Source organism: Thermobia domestica, chromosome 8 (assembly GCF_964235325.1).
Source record: "Thermobia domestica chromosome 8, izTheDome1.hap1.1, whole genome shotgun sequence".
In the NCBI taxonomy this organism is placed as follows: Eukaryota; Metazoa; Arthropoda; class Insecta; order Zygentoma; family Lepismatidae; genus Thermobia; species Thermobia domestica.
In genome coordinates this window covers 37467641-37489947 of record NC_137461.1, presented here as the reverse complement: position 1 = coordinate 37489947, position 22307 = coordinate 37467641, and the positions used below count along the sequence as shown (strand labels likewise).

Genomic DNA, 22307 nt, shown 5'->3' with positions numbered 1-22307 from the left:
CTTAAAAGAAAATACTAAGTTCATAGCTTTTATATTTTATTTTCAGAATAGACATAACTTGGTATCAAGTTGTATTTTAAAAAAATAATATAAATTTTCGAAATTGGGTGTTTACAGTTTCGACGGTATAACATATTGATCTAAACAGTAGCTGACAACAAGCATACTTCGTCTACATCATTTTAGATAAAAACATTCTATAAAATCATTGTACTCTTATGTAATTACAGTATTTCTTATGACATATGAATTCGGTAGTTGCGTCATTCCATGTGAAATCACCTAGACCACTGTGCTTCAATGTCTCAGATTCTCTTCAAAGTTTTTTTCATAAATGCGTACAAATGAAATTATGCTAAATTATTTTTTTCCGAGTTTTTGGATGAGAAATGAACCGGGAAGATTTTTTTTTTAAAAAAAATCTGAATTTTGCTTCAATTTTACTTTTTCCCATTCAGCATCATGGCACAAAATTACCATAACTTCCTTATTTTCGAAGTTATTGGGTTCATCCAGATGTCAAATAAAAGCTTCATTTTTGCTCTATCAGTAGATCTTAAATAACCTTGAAAACACTGTCAAACATTAAGGGGCATACAAAGCAAATTTTAGAGTGTTTTCAAATTGTGCCATTGCTCAAGAGATACAACTATGAAACTTTTGAAACGTTTTTGTACATTCATCTTAACACGTAGATGGTATGGTTAAGAAAGGGTGATTTTTGTGTGTTTGTAATTATTATTATTATTATTATTATTATTATTATTATTATTATTATTATTATTATTATTATTATTATTATTATTATTGTATTTTACATGTACTGAAATACACAGTTTTAAGTTTTGTTACAAATTGTGTCATTGCTCGTAAGTTACAACTGTGAAACTCTTGAAATCTTTTTTATAGGATTATTTTAGCACATATGGTTAAGAATAAAAAGTGTGCTTTTGTAATTATTAGTTTTGTACGTCAGAGTGCAATTCATGAATCGTTCTTGGCCTTCTATATTCTATGACCAGAAAATGAAGACTTTTGTTGGATACCTTTTGTAAATATTATCTGGGAAGTTCCTGTTCCATCTTTTACAATCCAATCAGCCCGGACTTACGTAACTGAAAGCAAAGTTAAAAGAAGACATCATCTCATCAATGAACAGAATGCGCTTTAAAATATAGGGCACAACATTTTGTACGTAAATCTATGTAATTCTAAGAAGTATTACCGGTCGGTATGTTTATTGTTTTCATCTATGTACATTAGTCTATTATTTCTTATTTCTGTTGATAGGGTTTGAAATAATCACCTAACCCCTTACATTGCTAGGCCTATATTTTCCATTCACAAAACCGCAGGACTATTAAAAAAAACATATCAATTTGTGTTATTTAATCGTACCTACTAAATGCAAATTAATCCTATAAAAAGTCGCAAAAGTTTGAAAGTTGTAAGTGATGGTACAATTGGGAAAAAAGATGAAAAACGTAGTTAAAGTACAAAAATATAATATTATGGTAGAACCAAAATTACACATTACACAAGTTCTATTTTTAAGCATACCTAATATTTACTAACATGATTATTTGAAAAAAGCTTTAAAGTGTGAAAGCTGTCACTTCAGAAAAGGGATGGCCAAAATTTTGCTAAATTGAAAATTTCACTTTCCGGAATTTTTCCGAACTTCGAAATTTTTCTGATTTTACTTTCCGGAAACCAGAAAGTAAAAATTTCGGAATTGGCCATCACTACTTCACAGAAAAGGCATAATCTGTTAACAACAGTAAATCTGTATTTTTTGTACATTTAAAACTAAAAATAATAATAATAATAATAATAATAATAATAATAATAATAATAATAATAATAATAATAATAATAATAATAATAATAATAATAATAATAATTGCAAAATACCAAAAGTACCCTTTTTATTTTTTAACCATATTTATGTGCTAAGCTGATGTTATCGAAAGAGTTTCAAATTTTCATATTGTAATTTAACTGCAATCATACGATTTGTAACAAAACTTAAAACTGTATATATCTATACATGTAAAATACCAAAAAAATAATAGTAATTACAGAAATAACAAAAGCACTCTTTTTATTCTTTTAACCATATCATGTATGTTCTAAGATGATTATATTAAAAAGTTTCAAAAGTTTCATAGTTGTAGTTCACGAGCAATGACACAATTTGTAACAACACTTAAAACTTTATATTTCCGTATATAATAAATAATAATCACAAAAATACAAAACAAAACACACTCTTTATTCTAAAACAAATCCGCAGTGGCGTATTTACGATTTTCTTTCGGGGTGGGGGCTTTGCTAACTTTCGGGGAGGGCTTTGCCTGAAAATGTGAAAATTCTGCAAGATATTTCATATAATTTACTATAGTATTTAAGATTTCGGGGGGGGGGCTTAAGCCCGGAAGCCCCCCCCTTAAAAACGACACATGATGTACGTGTTAAGATGAATGTAGAAACAAAGTTTCATTACGGAGCTATCCGGTACAAACGCAGAACAAACAATTCGTACAGAAAAATCTTCAGATTTGTACAAATTTGTATTCTGGTCCTGCTGAGTTCAGGTGAACTTAGCAGGACCACTTTATATTTCGATTTTTTCGAATATGGAACCGGAACAAACGAAAATCTTTGCGGCACAATCCAGTACAAAAACAGAACAAAAAATTCGTACAGAAAAATTTTCAGATTTGTACAAATTTGTATTCTGATCCTGCTAAGTTCACGTACCTTATTATCGTATGGATGCGGTAGGGATGAACATTCATAAAGTCAGATGGTTCACTCTTTCCATACTATTGGATAATTTTCCGAGATCTTCACGTTCTCTTCTCTGCAAAAATGTGTCAGTTTTCATGGGGAAACTTTTGTGACATGAATTTGTATAATGTTGCCCAGCGGCATGGTAACTGTTTTGACATCTACGGAAATTATTTTGAGGACATTCTGAATGATTTTCCTTGACATGGTATATTTTCCTAAATTGCAAAAATATTTGCTTTCCATTAAGGATTTCGTAATTGACGAGTATAATTCAGAAACATTATCTTTTCTTGATTTAATGCAATTTTCATTATAATCGTGTTCTAAAAAAATATACTACTTCTTACCAAAGCTAGCATACTCTACGTTAACGTACTATGCACTAGTTTGAATTATAAGCAAATTATTTGTACAGTTCATTCAACCGCAACCAAGGCACAGAAATGAATGTTTCGCTGTCACTACATCACAGTTTGGTCAAGTCATATATAGGCTACGGTATGACTTTTATTGAATAAGCATGTACACACATGTCTCGTCCTGAAAACTCACGAAATGCATTTGTTAACGATATGTCAAAAGATCTTTCTAAAACAAGCAGCATCTCAAGCAAGGTGTCAGTCAGAAGTATCTTGAAACTAAGCTATGTGATTCTCCATTTTCTTGCATAAAAAATAAAAAGTGTATAATACGGTTTAAATAACTAATCTTTATTTATTTATAATCTATTTTTACATTCTAATGCAGCGAAAGTATAATACAAGTAAATTTATAGATTTGCTGTAGAATTAAAAACATAACTTAAGTTTATATTGTTCTTACAAAGAATTGCTCCTGTTCGCTTAGCCCCAGAATGGGAATCCTGAAAAAGAATATTTTTATTAATGTTTGATAATTTATTTTATGAGAACAATCATATTATTTTTATTAAAATTACGATAAATTATCGACATTTTTAAAAAAATGTTATTTGTGATCTAATTTATTACATCAGCTCCTAACATTAACTTTTAATTTACGGAGTCTCCCATATTGTACGACAGGCTGGTATATTTACAGAATCGTGACTATTTGAAGATGAGGGAAGTCCTTACACAACGAACTTACAAGGAGGTAGGAAGCAACTGTGATATAGAGTCATTCGGACTGGGAAGAAGTCAAGAAAACTCTACAGTAAGATCTAATGACAATAGTTGTCAACCAAGCAGTGTGCATCACGCAGAGAAATAGAAGACAAGAGTGAAGAACTACTAACTATCTTTTGGTACCTAGTATTTATTACTGTTGAGTACGTGCGCTGCTAAGTGAAACAAAAACATACAGGAACAGTAAAATAAAAATTTAGGAACAAGAATGATGTATTTGTGGGCTATTAAATTGAAGAGTTCGAAAAGAGACATTACGTTTTCCTGTGTTGTAATGTACTCTGCACGACACAGAAAACGTATCATACAATGATACCGTATTACAAAGTTGAAACCAATCATGACTATACTTTCAAGCTGGTAGATAATAATTTGATACTGCTATATTTATTCAGAACAGAGACAGTGCGGATACTACGTTAATTCGTTCCACGAATGCACTTACAATACAATTATATGTAATAGTTTCAAATATACTATTAGAAATATTTAGAAATATCGTGTTAATGTATGAATAATGTTCGCAAAATTCTAAATGGAGTTGATTGCTTTGAAGTTTCCAAATCATACTGCGAAAAGTGAAGTAAATAACACACAACAGCATAATTATTTTACCCACCCCAATAATGGTATCCAAATCCGAAGGTGTTATCTCCTTTCAGATCATTAGCCTCCTTTGCCGATGTTGGTCTCTGTTGAAGAGGAATTGGAGCTCGTTGAGGTTCGGCTACAGCGATGCATACAAACACTGCTATTAAAGCGAAAACGACCTAAAGAAGAAAGGTTTATTATTTTATTTTATTGATAGTTTAGGAATGCTTAAAAATATGTGGGTACTTAAACTATTATAATTAACAAACGAGTTAGTTTCTTTTCACAGTGTAGAAGCATGATAGACTTCCAAACTATGAGAACTCTATACTCAAACTTGTAGTAATACATCCATAAATACGGTTTGTAATCGATTAATAAGATCAAAGATATAACCCGCTTTTTGAACACTGATTCCATATGGAAAAGCCGTTATTCGTTATCCCTTATTCGTTTTGTTCTACGATGATAACGGTTGAAACCAGAACAAGTCAGGGGCGGATCGAGGACAGACTTCTGGGCGGGGGGTTGTAATACTGATACTTAGAGCTACTTTTAAGAGCTCCAAACTCTAGGATGGGTTTTATTTATATATAAAATAAGAAAGCTTCCTCTTCTGGTGGGCGGCGATCGCCCCGATTGCTCCCCGTGGAACCGTCCCTGGAATTCGTTAATTTGAACCACTCCTAGTTTGAATAGAGACTAAATGACGGAGATAAAAACTTCTGTTTTGAATCTCAATCAATTGCAAAAAAAATCTTCTCAATATCTCGCACTGCTTTCTTTCTATGTAAATAAGTATTGAAACTGGAAGTAGTAGCAAATGCCAACCACTCCCACTTTTGGTAGAGTATTCTTGTATTCCTGAACCAAGTACACATAATCGTTTGCCAGGATCTAATACCATTTTTGTTCCAAGGATACATAATGAAACAGTAAATAGTTTATTTTAGTCTTAGAGCGTCAATTGAGGGTTAACGGTGGAGATTGAACATACCCTTGGGAAGAAGAATCGATTGCAAAAACCGTATGTCGATATATCTTACCGTTTTCTACTATGCGACAATCAATACTGAAAGAGGAAATAATGGTAATTTTGAACAGCTTTTGTTTTTATTAGAGTGTTGCGGATAGTGATATTATGTTGTCTTGAAACGCTGAAGGGTTTGCTATAAATAGGCTATTGTTATCCGTTACCGCTTTTTGTTCTTTTGGTATAAAAATGGAAACGGGGAATGGTTAATTTGAACCACTTCCGGCTTGAATAGAGAGTTAACGGAATAGATGGAATCTATTCTTTGGAACGAGAATCGATTACAAGAAAATTCTCTTTTCTATACGGCTTACCGTTTTTGCTCACTTACCTTGGCCGATGGACGTATAAAACAGTTCTATAAGATTTCCAACTGTTATACATAACAAAGTTTGGAAGTCTAAAAGCAACAATCTAAAGCGGTAAAATAAAATTATTATTTGAAATTGAAGTGTTTCGTTCATATTCGAAAACCAAAGTCTTAGTTCTTGAATACACAAAAATGACAAGTTTATGTAATTATAATAAGTAGTATAAATAGAAGTTATTTTTACAACATATTCAATGGACATTAAAAACGAATTTGATATAGGAGTATTTAACTTTATTTATCTTATTTAAAATACTAAACTTAGTACGTTGATTTGGAGAGTATATTTAAATAGTTTCCTAACTTCACATATCTAAATTAACAAATGTACAGCCACTCGTTAAGTGCGTATTCGAAGATTGTCTTGGCATTTATAAAATTAACAATCTTTATACTGTACAGTCATTTATACAAGAATCATATAATATATCTGCCTAGAATAGTCTTTAAATAGACACACCAATTTACGATGACGAAATGAAACAATTTGATTTTAGACGACGGCCAGGGACGTACGCAGGAATTTATTTCGGGAGGGGTCCAAACACAATTTCTAGGTATATTATATTAAAAATTGTGAAATTGCCCCTAAAATTAGACTAAATTGACAAAAAAGTCCGGATTTCGGGGGCAGGCGTATCCCCAGGACCCACCTGTTACGTGCGTCCCTGACGAGAGCTTTAGATACTACGTATTACAGTGAAGTTATTCGCTTGCATACTATTTTTTTTTTTGCCTTTTCTATATTTACTTCGTTAACTCCATACGTAAAACGCAAACTAAACGAATTTCTCAAACTTCTTGAAACGTCTCTCTATTGGTAAACAAACATCGAGCTCTTTTTATTGTAATATTTGTCGTATATGAGATTCTCCAGAGTAAATGTTTTCTTAAAAAATTTCTTAATGTAGTAACTCACATAATTATTTCTGTAGAGGACGATGTCAGGTATAGAGTTCGACTTTACGAAAAATAAAAGAAAGTGTCTGAATATAGAGCAAAATAGAGACAAATACTGGTTTCTCTAGTTAAACACAAACATCCCCATTTCGTTCTTCGTCATTGGTAACAGATCATTAATTCTTGTACATAAGGTTACGGAAAATAAAATCATATGGCCAGTGATTCAAGTGATAATATTAAATGACTGTTTATTTGCCTGTTTGTCTTTCGATAGATACAAGCATAATTTCTCATCGCTAATAATTTGATCTGAAAGGTTTCTGAACTATCAAAGTAGTTTCTGAACAATTCAGTCGTCGGATTTCAAAGTGACGTAACTGTTTTTTTTTTTTTTTTTTTTCATTAAATGACATTAAGCATTTCCGTGAGCTTGAAACAATAATCTACTGGATGGCAAAGTTGCGTATCTCAAAGTTAAAAGCCCAGGCCATAGATCAAAAGATGGCAGCACAAAGAACATATTTTGACCGCTTATTCTATATCGATTCTAATAAAAGTTTCAACAGTCTACAATGTCTCAAAATTGAGTTACGCCACTTTCTCATCGAACGCCTAAATTAAATATGAGGAGATACGTTTCCAGTTGTTGATTCTGCTTCTCAATAATGAATTCGATTCCCTTTCTTACTGGCATTCTTTTATTGAAAACAACTCATCGTCCAATATCAATCCCCATATAACAAAAGTGTTAGGAGACTACAAAAGTATTGTATTTTTATGGATTTAGAATATGTGGAACAATATTTAATGAGCCGTAAATTTTGAAGTATATCAAAAGTTTGTATTACGAAGCGAAACTAACTGTTCTCAGAGCATTTTTTTTCAATATGTAAGCATATTTTACACCGCCACTATATATTTTGACCTACCTTATCGGTGTGCCACGGGCAACAATCCGCCACTAATACTTTGTTTTCGACTTTGTTTTAACCTCATAAATGTATAGTTTTCTTTATTTATGGTTTTGAATACACGCGGTGGGGATATTAAATTTTGACTACTACGCCATATGTATGTAATAGCATACACACTTGTAGAGCGAACGTGAAAACGTGCAATATATATTTGTGAGTATGGAAAACCATACACGAGGCGTTGCATGAAGAAGCCGTGTGTATGGAATACACATGACAGCCAACGTGTTAATTTGAAGCTAGAGGATAGCTGAGATCAATCACTAATCAAGAAATCATCTTCCAACATCAGTACTCTATCTTCATAAGTAATTTCCTTTCATTTTAGAAGGACCTTAGAGCGGAACAGTATTTAATGATTTTACGTTTAACCTGTTTTTTTGTATTTCGAAATCTGTAAATAAAACAATTACATAGATCAAAATCACCTTTCACACATATAAATTTAAACACTTCTTTCGAAATTCATTTAATGTGTTCATCAACAAGATTTTTGCACAAGATATGAATTTTCTGAAATAAATAAATGGTTTTAAAACAAACTAACCGATTGGCCTATGGAACCTGAAGGTTCAATACATCGTTCCCAAGAAGCTTACAATTAGCTTGTCTGTTTGGCCAATTCGAGTTCCTATTTCTACGACATGAATTTTAATATTGTCGTCCCTTTTGCACCTAAAACTTCTTAATGATGTTCCCTGTTTGGGTTCCTTAAACTCTTGAATCCTACCTTCTTCCATTTTATATACATTCACCTTTCATTTCTCAAAATGTGAATCAGTTGAAAGTATATTATCAGTATAAGATAACCATGGTTCAGTTTAAGAAGTTACCACTTTGTCATTGGCAACGTAATGTTCAGAAATTACTATGAATCTCTGTAGTTTGTTTAAACCCGTACTCTATTTATCATTATATTTCTTGATTTCTATGACAATACAATTTTACAAAATTTTGTAGAAGACTTGTAGCTATTACATAAAAATATTTTACATATAAAAATAACACCTTACCTTTCCGATCATTGTAGCCATAATAGTATGCTTTTCTAACACCGAGAATAACTGACACAGATTTGATGAATTACTAGCCTCTTATAGTTGAATCTAACCTTGATATGTACAATTTTCAGCGATTCATTTGTCAATTAATTCATCCAAAAAGGTAATGGATCTCAATCTCTAATTAGAAAGAACAGAATGACATTAGGTGATGCGTGAAACTACACTTAATATACTACAAACTCATTTGAAAAACTACTTCAGGAGAGGCAATGGTGTATGTGATTTAGAAAAATAAAGAAATAATTGCTACGAATGATATGCTAGTATTTCAGGCGTGTAATTGTTTAATGGCAATGTCTTCCTGTTGTATAATTATTACATGTGCAACTCGTTTTCTGGAAGAAAAACTAAACCATCTACGCCGTTTATGAACAATTCCTTAATTTGCTTAATTAATTATCAGTCAAATAAATCTCAAATAATTATCATTATCATTAATTATGAGGTTTACTAAATACTTTCATTGTTATATATTTTCACAGTATACTGTATTTTAAGGATATAGTTCAGCACAGCATAACTAAAATACAATGTTTTGAAGAATTCTTTCTCTATTGTTGGATGGAATCCTCTAAAATCCTTCACCACTATGATGTATCTTGGACAATTTATTTCGTGTGTTACTTCGCAGTGCTTCTTAATTTAGTCACATTACTTTGTGTAATGACATTTCCTAGATTGTTTCTTGTCTCTTGGTATTCAGGAAAGACTTGCTTTCATTTATCGATCACCATTATTGCCTTCTTGCAATATATTTAGCCATCATCCAGTTCAGTGCTTTTGTGTTCGTGACAATATCTGCCACTCCCTTAAATTATTTTATGAACTCGGTCGTAACGTATTAACTAAAGCTTTATGCATCATGTAATATTTTTTAATTACACATTCAGATGTATTGTTTGTCTTCAATCATTTAATTAATAAGTGATTCATTAAGCATTGAATATCTCAAGGTTGCATTGCACTATAAGAGGCTATTAATCCGTCAAATCTACAACAATTATTCCTAGTGCTTGGAAAGAAAACTATCACAATGATCGGAAAGGTAAGCTATTCTTTTTAAAATAATATGTTTTAATTTATATAATAACTATACTCATTTAGTGTACATCAATTTTCGTAGAAACCGGACTAATCGTCAACATTCGTTAGTTGCTGATAACTTTCAATGCTCATTGTGAGCACAGAAATGAGTTGCACAGCATTTATAACTAATATAGTCATATTTGTAAATAACTGAAGAAATGAATATATATTTGTTAATCTACATACATATTATGGAAGATAATTAATTGGTCACTTGAAATGAATGTAATATGTGGCATAAAAATACAATAAAACAGGTATAGGCCCTATATATATATATATATATATATATATATATATATATATATATATATATATATATATATATATAAGCTTAGATACATTATCAATAATGAATATAGCCTGAAAATAATGTATAAAATAATTAACAGGTATAATCTGAAGCGCATATCGTAAATTCATTAGTACGACTATGCATTCCTAACAATATAAAAACAAGAATTTTGAGTCTCGAATACGCATATAGACCGAATATCTTAAATTCGTAATTAGAAGCTATAAACCTAACCATTATGTGTCATTATAATGTTTCCTTTTGTCGATTTTTGCCTCATTCCTTTGTGCAAATTTTAATAAATTTTTTACCCACTGAGCACATTGACATACTTCAAAAAAGCGTTATTTTTTACCGTTTTGGAAATTTAAGAAATAAAATCGCATTGTATCAATTCCCGTAGGCATTTTTCGCTTTCGTAGCAGTATTTGTATGCATTGCTGTAGCCTACCCTCAAGGAACGCCACTTAATCTTCAACAGAGACCAACAACAGCAAAGGAAGCCAACGATCTGAAAGGAGATGACACCTTCGGATTTGGATACCATTATTGGGGTGAGTAACAAAATTATATGGCTGCATTATTTACTTTACAATCCACTGTATGATCTGAGAACTTCAAGATACTCAACACACTTTAGTAATTTGCTAACATTGTTCGCATATTAAAATTACTTTTTTAATTTCTAATAGTGTATGTGTAACTAATAGATATTTTTATTTTGTAAATGCGCTCATGAAATTAATTAACAGAAATGCCAAATATCTCTGTTTGTATTTAAATTGATAAAGCAATATCAAGTTATTTTCTTAATTTCAATCGTCTTAAAATATATAATAATAATTGGTATCAAGTGCGCGGTACAGTATTATTGCTTGCAATTTTTTTCTGGCCCGTAGAGCATATTCCACTACGGGAAAAAATACTACTGTCTGTTTTTGAACTATTGACTTTAAACCCTGTAAATAAATCTTTCTTCTTACTGAAGCTTTATTTTACTATTCCTATTCGTCCTTTTGTTTCACATATCATTTCATGTTTTCAGCAGAAATAAAAACTAGGTACCAAAAACTAATCAACAGTCCTACATTCTTTTCTCCAATATCACTTGGGTGGCAACTATTTTTATCAAATCATATTGCATACGTTTTTTTTTTGTTTTCTTCCCTGCAAATATTTCCTACACAGTTTCGTCCCGGCGTTTCCTAATTATCAACTTTAATACAGTTTAGCACTCTTATGAGTCAACGCCATACTGAGGATACAAATACTTAAAAATTCTAACATAAAATGACATTTTTTCTGCACGGTTAAAAATATCTTTCTTTTCCTTTTTAGTAAATTAATGACATTCCTATTTTGTATCACAATAAGCTATAATGAAGCCTCACTCTTATATTACACATTTCTACGAAGTATTTGTACGTTCTTTGAGTATAGACTTCTCATTATCTTCAAATAGACACAAAACTGTAAAGATGCCAGGCCGTCATTAAATATAAAAGATAGACCGTAAAATAAAGTTAATATTAGGAGTTTGTATTTTTTTAAAACTACGACACCAGCACGAGTTCTTTATAATTTCGATATTTTAACGTAAATTGGATAAAATAATGTGTTTGTTCTTACGAAATTAATTATCAAAGATTAATAAATATTTTCTTTTTCAGGATTCCCATTCTGGGGCTAAGATGAGAGGAGCAATTAGTTGTTAAAACAGGACAAAGTTATATTATGTTACTGATGCCAGAGGAAATCTACAGATTCACTTACATTTTACCTTGACTATATTGTTATGTAGAAATAGATGACACATAAATAATGAATCATTATTTAAAGAATTTTATTAATGTTTTAAATTTTTATGCAAAAAATTGAGAATCATATAGGTTACTATAATGATAATTGTGGCCCTTGCATGATATGACAATAACGATATTTGAGGAAGCTATTTTTGACTTAATGCATTTCGTTAGTTTTCGGGATATTAGCAATGAAGCATGTGTGTACATGCTAATTTAAGAAAGCAATATTGTCTATATGGCTTGAACAGACTGAAATATAGTCACAAAGAAGAATTTATTTGTAGAATAATGCTCAAGGAGCTCCAATTCATATTCAACAGACGCCAGTGTTTGAGAACGAGTCAAATGACCTCAAAGCAGTTACTTGACGTCTTTGGATTTGACAAAAACTATTAGGGTGGGTAAAGTGCAATGACATCCTTCCTAACTACATATAAACCTAGATGAGCTGACAGAAAATAAAGGGGTACTTCCGGTTGACGTGAAAAGCTGAAATTTGACATGATTGTGGTTTTTAGAGACTAACTCACAGGAAAATTGACCAAAGCAAATCTTTTTTTTTTTTTTTTTTTTTTAGGAGATCTAAATGAGGCTTGAAAAAATCTCCAAGCTCTTGAAATGGGCTTTTTTTCGACCTATAATCTCATGTTTTAGGTAGTTGGAATTGGTATAAAAACTTGAAATTCAGTATGCTTTCATTACATTCAGTACATTTTCGCTAACTAAGTAAATCACTAAAAATAAAAATTCCTAAATTTAAAGTGCTTTTATAGACAACTAAAGAATCTTCTCCATGTTATTCATATGGGACCTCTTTTATCAGGGAAAATTATTGGTCAATTTCTGTAGGGATACTACGATTAAATTTGGAATGATTGTAACTGTTCGGGACTAAGCGACAAGAAAATTGTCAAAAGTTAATATTTTTAAGTTTTAGGGGATATAAAGGGGCGATGAACAAATTCACAATGTTATTTAAATGAGTTTTTTTTTTGTTGTTGTTGTTGTTTGACGAATAATCTTAAAATTTAGGTACTTGGAATTGGAATAAAAACTTATAATTTTGAATGCTTATATACTATTTTCGTTAGCGTTAACTAAGACAATTGTCAGAAATGAAAATTTCCAACTGTACGTTGGTTTAATGGGAAACTGAAAAATCTTTGCTATGTTATTTATATGGGATATCTACTCCGCAAAATGTTTCGATATTTCCGGCAATATTTTATCCTTTGCGTTTGGTATAAATAAATGTAATTAATGTTAATTCAAAGAGTTTAGTTCCAAATATGGTTTCAAAAGATGGAGCTGCATTTTACCACACATTAGAGATACAGACTACTGTTTTTCAGCACGTGATTCACGAGGTTTACTAAAATTTCACTTGTTTGCTCCAGAAGTCTATAAATACAGTAATGGTGTATCTTCCAAACGCGGTGTAGATGTTATAACCTCTAAGCGTGTATAGATTTAATTTAGTATATTATTACTAAATAAAGTTTTACTACTTTTTTTTTTTTGGTTTCATAGAAATCTCCCCGAATTCTATTCTTGTGAGTTGGCAAGCCTAACTGTGAATCACAGAGGAAAAACGCAGCCTATGATGAAGGATCAGATATCTAAAATAGGGTTACTGATTATAGGCTACTACTGGCTTAAAATAATAAAAAAAACACCTATTCTAATTGAATTGTTTACTTAAGAAACTCGCTAAATGAACTTTTTCAAACTTTAGGGAAAACGAAAAAGTCTTTCTATGTCTAATAATAACAAATTTGAGGGTTTCACAAAATTTTGAGTATTAGTTAATTTGCTCGTAAATTGTATGGTGCCTGTAACTAGATTATAATAGTTATTCTGTAAGAAATAAAAATTTATATTTTAAAAATCTGTTAACGGTTTCTACAATAAAACTAGTTGTGTTGGAAGAAAACTTAATGTTTGCAAGCGAACAAACAACATTTGCTGTTGTATTCTGTTTTAAAAAGCACAACACAAAGTTATTTATTACACCTACGTATTTGAGTACCAAACGAAAAGTCTGAAAATGGTTAGAACAAGAATGTATTAATAGTAACGACGACAATCACGTTATCAATGTCCTCCAAAGTCAATAAGATTCCCTTCTAAATGCCTATGTATGTCTGTCTGCCTTGAACTACTCACCTTCATATTCCCCTTCTATGTTACATACGCCTTCTGCACTTGGCCACTGGAGGATGTACAAATCTTCATAACCTGCAGTATAGTCACTCTGCTTTTCCAGATCATCATTTTGTTTCGCATTGATAGGTACGTATTCAGAAGGATAAGCTTATTCTGAGCTAACTTAGTCAGCATTGCAACTCGATCCCGAGAAACTCCCGGGATATGTAGAAACTCATTTTTGTAAACTCGAATAAGAACTCCGTTGACCCTTATCTTTTGCTTAAAAGTTCTGTTTCTTTAAAATGAGCGTGACGCTTCACTGGCACTAGCATTACCTTTGTTTGATTTCACCCTACGTTTTATTTCTTTTGCTTCTATCAATGATTGCAAATATGTATCTTGTGTGTTCCTTGTATCTAATCCATACAAATCATTCTAAATCTTATATTTTGTTTCATCGTCAATGGATAAACTACATTTACCTGGACTAATGACACAAAATTTCATCTGAAGTACATCTCTTTGGTGCGATGTTAACTTTAGAGTTCTTGTATTATTTCCACTTGACTCTTGCTTTTTCTATAACATTTCATTGCTATTTTTCTTCATGGTGAAACTACGCTTTGTTTTTGCTGAAGGTTCACCGTCAGCACTATTACTAAACCAAAGAACGTGAACAATCTCTGCAATCTATTATAACAGCACTACTCTGTACACAAAACTCCACAATGATCATGGGCACCCGAACGGGAGGGCAGGCCCCTCCCTAGCTCACAAAAATGTGTACGTAATACAGCAAATGTATTAAATACCGGAAATTGCAGACGTAATATAGCAACCATGGAGATGGGCCCTTCCTTAGAAAATTTTCTCGGGCGAAACTTTCGATGATGACTTTTGAAAATGTCAACACTGGAAGAAGCATTGAAGCAAAAAGGCAACGAATGTCGCTAGCAATGCTGTGTTGCGAAAGGAGGTAATCATTAGATTTCCGGCAGAAACACATTGTTTGATATCACTTGAAGGGTTTCTGAAATAAACACCGTGTTCGCTTTCAATAATAACCCATTTGACGCCATGGCCGTCGACTGGTTTCTCCATTAATCCAGTATGTCCTTAGAGTATGAGTTACTTATTCCGTACCAAAGTCACTTTGTGAAAAAAATTTCCGTTGACTGGTTTCTGAAATAAACGGTTCAAATAATGAAGCTAATAACGATTAATTCCAAGGTAGGATTCATTACCTAAACCAATTTCTTTACCTTATTACTTGCTTTTCAATAAAAAAAGCTAGTTACAATTTTTTAATAATTTGTTTCATGCCATGGGGAAATCCCGAACACTTTGGGGTAATGGCAAACATTCTGTCTGGCATTTCCTCATGGGTCACCATTCTATTGTTAAATTTTAAACTAATTGTTGACTGCATACAGGCTAGTAACATTACAAAGAACTAATGCTCAAATATAAGGGAATATATAGCTTTGTCTGTACCAATATAGATAAGATAAGAGCCAACTTACGTTGCCCAGATATTTTTTGAATCAACTTTATAAGTGAATAGACAAAAACAACAAAACTTTTTCCTAACAATCAACTCAACTGACTGTCACCAAATTTATGCTACACTTTTCCAGATCTCTCCGCTAGCGCAAAGCAAAATCATCTGTTTTCTAACAAGCTTCCTTGGACTCAAATTTCGGTGTACGGCATTATCCCAGTGTTCGCGAATACCCTGGTTTCCCCTAATATAAAATAAAAATGTTTTCTTAAGCGTTTTAAATTCTTTTGTTTCTTTGTAAGATACAGATATATTTATTATTGTTCATTTTTGCAATTAGACACGTTGAAAATGTTGAAAAGATGCAAATCTCTCATACAATACATAGGATATACTACGGACAGAAAATTGATATTAGAAGTTTGATAAAGTATGCTAGATGTACAATAATATATTTCTTCTCCTTTTTCCATAGTTTCCTACTTTTTATATAATTCTGATAATGTACTATTCAATTGACAAAAATATATTTGTCCAAATAGAATTATTCATTAAAATTTAACAAGTATTTTGTTTTTAGAAACGTATGCTTTAACTATATTATTACTTTATAGTAGTAGATGGTTCTCAAATAAGCGATTCAAAATTTTAGGATTTTCTTTGTTTCCTGCTAAAATGATGGAGATTTCCGTAGCCCAGTATTTTCTACTTTATTTTAGTGATCTTACTAGTAAAACTAAATATCACACAAACACAAACGTTAACTGTCCAAACATTTTTTTTTTGCCAAAACGTTCCTAAACATGTTCTCCTAAACGTGTATGTTAGAAGCACCAGGATATTAAATTGCAATTTTTGTTTCAACACATTAGAATATACAGACCGCAAACTCATCGATAAACTCGAAACGTAGCGATAGTAGCGCCTCTAATACACAACGACCGAACTAAGTAGTCGATCTGAAGTCATCTACTTGGAATTTTTGAAAGTAACCACAAAGCAGTTTTTCCTTCTTATCTTTTTTCATTTTGTTATACAATCGTGATATTGTATACTAGTATTTAGATTATTTTAAAGATAAACTGTTTAATTTCGCAGCTATGTCTGATAACTGCATGGAATTTTCGATTATATGTCACATTAAGTATATGTGATACAAGATGAAATCAGACGTTTCTTCCATTTAGCAGGCAAAACTATCAATGGTGTTCTGTGGTGTATACACTGTTTTTATAGTGAACTCTTTTAAAAGGAAGAAAGTTCTATTAATATAAAAAATGTTGGAAGGGAACGTAATTTCCAGAGACAGCACAAAAAAGTGAACATTAGCTTATGTGATGTTTCTGCACTACATCTAACACTGAGATGCGAAACAGACGAAAACAATCCCCCGGTTCCTATGACAACCTATGACGTCACCTTCCAAGACCGATGGCAGCGCCATCAACATACGACAACACTGTTCCGCCCACCGACAGCGTTGATTGGTTCTTTCGCTGTGCAGCCGATACAAAATGATATCAATAGCGCATATAGCAAGTTGCTAGCCTTTATGAATTGTAGCCTGTGTTTTGTTCCTGTATTATAAACTATGGATTTTTTAGACAATAAGTTATATTCTTCAGTTTCTGCAATCACTTCATTTCTCGATATTTCGTGTTATCTTAGAGCTGCCATTTTTTTAAAACAATGCTCTGTGAGGTCGGGTTCTCAGAAACTCCCTCACATAGATAGAGCAAGGAAATTGCAGCAAACCTTGGATTGATTGAAAACAGCGCTGATTTTCAAAAATACATCATCCCTCATAATATGACTGGCTAACATTGCCGTAGATGCCGAAACACCAGAAAGTTCCTAATCGTAACCATTAAAACAAATAAGTCAACCTAATAGATGTTTCGACTTCAACAAAGATATTCTACATTAAATGCACAACTTAGATACATTGGTGATCGGGTTCATCACTAATTCTCAGACTAGTCAGCTGTTGTCCTCTTAACATTCCAGCCCATAATGGCTATCTGAAAGATATTTTGCACTGTAAAATGCAAGACGATTTAATCGTTTGAATATTATTTGGTTTTTAGTATTTTTTAAATTTAAATATTACTTACAGTTTAGCAATGGACGAGTGACAATACAAGTTTGTTACAAATCTGTCGTCTAATGTACAAATTTAACAGCCAAAATGAGTAACGGTATTTAAGTAGTCTGTGCTTGAAACAGCCGGTGGTTGCATTTTTGTCTTGGGGCTTCCACCACTTGCGACGGTGATAGATAAGATTAGGAACATAGTAAATTTTTGGACGATATCATTTTACAACCATAAATCAAAATATGCAGCACTTCGTGTTTTTGGTAAACTAAACTTGTTTGGAGTTCCTTTAAGAAGGGCTATATTCCATACAGCAAATTGGTGTTTGCTTCTTTTGACGGTATCTAATTGTTTCATCCACATGCAAAGTTATAATTTCAGAGTTGTGAGGCTTATCTCTAAACTTTATTCTTTTATTAACGCAAAACACTCTGTTAAAAATGTGACTGCTTGTCCAACCTCTAAACCTTCGGATTCACAGTTAAGCTGGGGAACGGCATGGGAAACAATTGATCCGTATACGGCTAAAAATGTTCATTGAATGATTGATTTGGGTCATCAACATAAAGGCTGCTGTCCCGCCGCCACTATACGAGTGCGGTAAATAAAATTTAAAAATCAACGTATCAAAATACAACAAAAATACTGCTGCAAAAGAGAAGTAAAAATCTAAAGAAGAGATAAAATAATAAATATGTGAAAATAACAAATATATGACAATAACAATAAATTGTAATAATATTAACAATAGGGAAAATTTATAACAGTAACAATAAATACTAATAACATTAACATAAAAGAAAATATAGAACTATAACAATGGTAAAGAACAGTGAAAGATCAAGAATCAACGTTTCAGGCGAATCTTTCCACTTGCACAAAGTTCTGTCTACTCAATATCCATCAGGTTGTCTTTCAAACTGTGAGACATAAAACAAAGTGAATTTGGCTTACGAATATATGGAGGTTTGGTAGTTTTCGGGGAAATGATCGTATCACTGAGTTGGTGCTATGACTGAATTTTAAACCGTTCATATAAGTTGAATGGCTAATAGCTGGAGCTCGGTGAAAGACCAACACTAACAAAGACATGTGGTTTTTTGGGGAATTAGGTAGTTGCTGTGACTGGAGCCTGAATTTCTGAACTTTTGTCGATAACAATATCAGTGTGGGTTGAAACGTCTTACTTACCACAGATTTACAAGAGTTAGCTGCAACAGTGGCAAAAGGCACAGAAAGCAAGTAAGGAACCTTTAGCATTGGTAGCAGTGATCTTCTTAACAATTATTATCTCTAGGATACATCTCTCACGCTGAAAGACTGCAAAGTCGCGACGAAGCAGAATTCTCGTTCTCGTCCGTCACTTTACAGAATTGTATGGTCGCTCTGCAGGGTTCCGAACCATGACTATCTTGGTCAACTTCGAACAAAGCGCAGCTCTCGAATTACACGACGTGCTAGGGTGACCGAAGTGTTAACATTTTTAACTGCTCGCGGGATTGGGAATATTGGGATGGACCTTAAGTCGGTAATATGCAGCTTTCGTGTAGTCTGGAAGTGGAGACGAACTGAACGTTAGAATCAATGGCTGAGTAGCAACGAGTTCACATGACGTTTTGCTTTTAACACAAACTAACTCTACAACATGTACGTCAGCCACCTCCGATTTAATCTTCTCCTTGGTGGCATTTAGGAAGTCCCTACATGACATCCAACCATGAGAGATGTTCAGCAGACTATGGAATTGAACCGACACATTTACTGGTTCAATGGGTGTTAATTTGAGTTTCTTCACTGTTTGCTTCTTGTCCACCGTTTTCACCAATAAAGTGATATTCAATATCTTTTATGTTTAACCTTTCCGGCGTTGTAAGTAATACCTTTATTAATAAGGAAAGTTGACAATTCCTTAATAGCACTTGGATGGTTAGCTTCAGCATTGACCCTGTCAGGATATTTAAATTTAATCACAAGATATCCGACTACAGGTATCGATATAGTTGCCTTTCTCACACTATCTACAACCTGAGAGTAAGTCTTGCTCACGCTTGTTTTGAGCTTTTTACGAGAAGATGAGCCCAGACCCGATTTTAAAGGATTTTTAGTATCCATAAAAAGTCATTAAATGCACATTTATAAAAGAAATGTTTTTGTGAACCGCACAACTTAAACCGAGACGCTTGGGAGGAGAACTTACGCCACTACTCTGGCTATCCTATAAGCAAGGCGTCATAGAAGGATCACTGTGAGGCCGACTCGGTCAAAGGAAATGCAGACGTAAGAAAACCATTCTCATCGACAGAAACGGTTAGCTACGGGAAAAGGAGAATTGGAATTTCAAGAAAGAAAATGTCGAACGAGAAAGATAGACCACAAGCAACCCACACAACAACAAAGGAACACAATATGTGGATTGTTTTTTTTTATCATTTTGGAACAGGCTCGGACACCGCACAAGAGAAACACTGGATGCGCACAGCAAGAATGTATATTGATCGTCTATCCCAGATGGAGGAAGACGTTAGCGTACCAGCTCAGTTTCAAGACCCACAAATCACCAGTGAGTTCTGTAGCGGTATTCGCGGCTTTGAGAGCAGTCGAAGAAGATGTGGGTGAGGGGTAATTAGTGCATGCATGAAAAATTAAGCCGCCCTCTCAACTCCACTCCGCTCCCGACGATAATGGTCCACTACATGAAGGGCAGCTGAAAGAAGGTCCAACAGTTTAGTCTCTAGTATATATTTAGAAAGTAGTACAAACATATTGTTGGTGGCGACTATCAAAATAAATTTGTTTTAATAATTAGCTAATGTTAACACTTACCTTCTAGGCAAAAGTTGTAAGCAGTATTGTGTATCGTGTGTGCCCTAATACATACTGCGACGTAAACCAGAGAACTTGAAAAGTTTACAAAGGAAAACATCAGTTTGATCACATCTGTATTAGATCTAAGTGAAAGGATCATCAGTCAACGAAACAGAGGAATCACAACTGTTTGTGAGAAAATACTCAAGAACCTTCCAAAATACCAAATCTCTGATAATGGCGATATATTCATAAAATTCCCAAAGTACAGTACGAAATCTACATTGAAACTTTTCACTTATATTGGCAATTTGGAGAGAAGAAACAACAGAGACACGCCTCAAAGAGCTTTCGAATGTGAAGAAAAAGAAAGGAAAATATCTTCCTCTTAGAATGAAAACTGTTACATGAAGAACCGAGTAAACAGTTTATCGAGACACAGAAGCAAAAGTTGTAATCATTCTATGTAGACTTCGAAATTTAACACATTCGATCCTCGTCTTGTTTATTCCAGGATCCTGACGTTTTTAGGTCTTTTTTAAAAAAAATCTATAGCACATTGGTAAATAGTAATAGACGCACTAAAACATTTCAACCGAGTTCTTGGATCTTAGATATTATTACGAATGTGTAATTAGGTGATGTAAAAAGGGGTAGTTCGCTACACTGCTGTTTGAAATATGTACTTTTTGAACAAACTAAAAAAAATACAATACAAAAAAGAGCCCCGCTGTATGTGACGTGCGAGCAGTGACAATGGTGTGTAATAAGGAACAGAAATCTGCGGGAACTGACCGTTGAGTTCCATTATGGTGAAGCGATGATTCTTACAACGACTCACCAAAGGTAGTCGTCAATTCTGGTTCGTCTAATAATATCAGTAACTCTTGAATGGTATTATTTGTTTACACATTAAAATATCTTCCGTGATTACATTTACTAGTATTCTCACCTTTTATATTAAAATTACAAAACGATGATACGTTTTAAACAATTTTATTCGTTGATTCTTGTTGAACGAATATGCACATAGACTGCATTACCATCGTACATGTTAGTTAGGTATCTATCAACAACAACATAGCAACCAACTATATAATAATGTCTATTTCTTCTATATTAAAAACATTCTTCTTATGTTATTTTTAAATTAACATTATATCTGGTATAGTGCTTATGTAGAAGCACTTTCTGCCCAAAAATACAAGTAATTATCAATTTATACAAAGTATCTCGTTGTATAAAAATGTCGCCCGACGATGGGACTGAATATAAAAGTTACAAGGGAGCTTGTTTTTTTATGTTTAAGAACCACTGGTCCGTTTATAAGAACAATATTCCATTAATTATATTCTATACATTTTGATCGACCCTCGTATGTATATATAACATTATTTATTTTCATTCATATAAATATATTTATAATAAATCTTTCATTTCATTATCATTTATCTTTTATTACAATAATATATATAATTTTATTATTAAAACGTCGTCGCTTATTTATATAATTAACGAAGGGTACGAATTCAAAATAGTAAGAAACAATTACATTTAAAACATGAGTCATCATGATCAAGGTCGTATTATATATTAATTACTTTAGATGATATTCAACAGTATGCATTGTATCAATTAGGCGTCAGAATATAGAAGAATCTTATTCAAGTAACATATAAGATGGTACATGAAGACA

General features: G+C 32.6%; 2 long non-coding RNA genes across 2 annotated transcripts; one reads left to right on the top strand and one right to left on the bottom strand.

Annotated features, from left to right (window-relative positions):
- Positions 1-3491: 3491 nt before the first annotated feature.
- On the bottom strand, positions 3492-8886 carry LOC145691650 (uncharacterized). Its single transcript, XR_014132462.1, has 3 exons — positions 8826-8886; positions 4561-4711; positions 3492-3658 (listed from the first exon to the last, which is right to left on the bottom strand). It is a non-coding gene; the product is annotated as an uncharacterized LOC145691650 (long non-coding RNA).
- A 1013-nt stretch (positions 8887-9899) lies between these two features.
- On the top strand, positions 9900-12065 carry LOC145691649 (uncharacterized). Its single transcript, XR_014132461.1, has 3 exons — positions 9900-9921; positions 10661-10811; positions 11928-12065. It is a non-coding gene; the product is annotated as an uncharacterized LOC145691649 (long non-coding RNA).
- The last annotated feature ends 10242 nt before the right edge of the window (positions 12066-22307 follow it).